Here is a 2,467-nt window from a genome sequence, read left to right as displayed (position 1 = left end):
TGGAGATTCCAGGCTAGCTTCCTCCCCTCAACACTGCATGTCTGCTCCCTACAGACCAAGCCTGGCATCACCTTCCTCAGCCGCCTGCTCAGCACCCTGGCCAAGATCTTATATTCAGTGCAGAGCAACTGGATCGGCCTCCAGTTCTCCAGGTCTTCTTTATTCCCTTTCTTGTAGACCAGGGTCAGGATCCCCGTCTTCATTGTCCCGGCCAGCTCCCCTGACTCCAAGATCTCATTAAAAACTGCAAGGAGCATAGGCTGCAAGTGGACCCAGAAAACAGAGTAAAAATCAATAGGCAAACCGTCAATGCCTGGAGCTGTGCCCTTCTGTAACCCATCCATTGCTGCTTTTAGCTCCTCACCCGACAAAGCACCATCCAGCTCATCCATCTTCTTTGACTTCTCTTCGACCCCTGACAGTAACTCGTCCCACAAAGCTGTGTCCACCGATTTTTCAGTGAACAACTCTATAAAATTCTGAGGCACACCTCACCATGTCGGATGGGTCAGTAACAACGGAGCCGTCCTTCTGCCTTAAGCCTTCAATAAGCGTCCGGGCTTGTCTGGAGCGCACCGAACCGAAGAAAAGTACAGAGCACTTTTCATTATTCTCCCGCAGGTCACCCTTGACTCTGAAAAGGAAGTCTCTTGCCTTAGCTTGCCAGACCTCCTTCATTCTAAATCTAAGTTCTGCGGCTTTCACAGCATCAAAAGTCCTACCCCGATTGAAGGCTTCGTAGAAGCCCTGCACTTCACTTTGCAGCTGCTCCACCTCTCTCCTTTCTCGATCATTCCTGTCACGACAGTATTTTATTGACTCTTTAGCCACGGCTCTTTTACAAGCCTCCCACCACCCTACTGCAGATGAAAACCTCCACCTTTTATTGAGAAAGTTCTCTAACAATACCGTAATCCGACTTCTTAGTCAGCCTCCGACAACACTTTTGTATTTAGTCTCCAGAAGCTAGATCTGGGCCCGGAGTTAACAGAGGTTATGCTGACAGACAACATCATATGGTCGGAGAACCACACCGGAATTACCTGACCAGCCTGTGACGATCCCCTCAAGGTGGTGAAGATGTAATCCAGCCTTCTAAAGCGATCCTTGCCGTTGCTCCAGGTGTAATTTTTGGAGGTTGGGCCAGAGTTGCCAAACCCATCCTGCAACTTGAAGTGGTCCACCAACTCCCTTAGGACTCGCGCCCCTGCCCTGTTTGTATCACTGACATCAATATTAAAATCCCCGCTTATAATCACTACTCTATTTGTAAAGAGTAATGGCTCTATTTGTTTTACAAAATCAGCTTGTAGGCATCTTTCAGCTGGGCCATACACTGCAATTAGACGCACCTTTAAAAAATCCCACACCCCGTCAACCACCAACAATCGCCCCGGAACAATCGACAAAACCTCACCACACACAAAATTTGAAATCCCACACAAAATCCCCACACCCGATGAGTGTACTCCCCCTATGCTCCACCAAGACTGACCTTTCCTTACTAAACTCAGAAATGTCCTCCTGAGAACCTAAGTGGACCTCTTGAAGGAAACAAAAGCCGAACTGGTGTCTCGCGAGGTCTTCAAAGACACTAGTCCGCTTCACGGGGCTCCTCAACCCCCGGACATTTACCGAACAGATGATATGGTTCATGTCGGGTCATGAGGAGTTTAAGCCCTTGCCTCGCCTTCCTGACTAACATCGGAGTTTTCCATCCCCCCAGATGCCAAGTCACTCTCTTCCTCCCCCAAGGAAGATAACTCACTCACGGGATCCTTGGAGACTTGCAGGTGAGCCGATTTAACTATTTCTGCTGTGCTCCCTGGCTCTGCTTCGCTTTCCTCGCTAACAGCCGGCGGCTCACCTTGTCCTGGGGGAATGGGTTCCTCGCTGACCACCATCTCCTCCGGTCCCTCAGGAGAGACTGATGTTACAGGTGGTTCACCGCTCCCCACCTCAAGTACCCCCTCGGGGCCCCTTCCCCTAGCTGTCAACCTCCCAACTGCCTTTTTGCTTTTCCGCCCCGCCAGCCTTTCGGCATCTTCTTTTCGTTCTCCTGCTAACACAAGGGGGTCATCTGTTGCAACCACCTCTTTGCTACCCCCTTCCTCCGCCCCCTCCGAATCGCTGTCTAGAGTTTCTACAGGCAGCCCCTGAAAACGATTCAGCGTGCTAAACTTAGCCCGGCGCCAGGTAGGACTCTTCGACCCCCTTCCTCTTAGCAGACCTGCTCAATACAGGGGACCAGCTTGGGGACTCCAGACCACCCTCAGGGGCCACATCAGCCCAGGATCTGGATTCAGGTTGGTCAGTAACCGTCCCGCCCGACCCCTCCCCTTCTAGCTCTGGCTCACCCTTATCACCCTTTTTAGATGGCACCTTAGTCCCGAAAAACATTACTGGACCTTCAGATGGGCCCGGTGCGTCCCGTTTTGGGTCCTCAGAAGGGCCCTTCACAATGTCA

The sequence above is a fragment of the Atractosteus spatula genome, unplaced genomic scaffold (assembly GCF_055471065.1).
Source record: "Atractosteus spatula isolate fAtrSpa1 unplaced genomic scaffold, fAtrSpa1.hap1 Scaffold_1, whole genome shotgun sequence".
NCBI classification, from domain to species: Eukaryota; Metazoa; Chordata; class Actinopteri; order Semionotiformes; family Lepisosteidae; genus Atractosteus; species Atractosteus spatula.
This window is presented reverse-complemented; position numbering follows the sequence as displayed.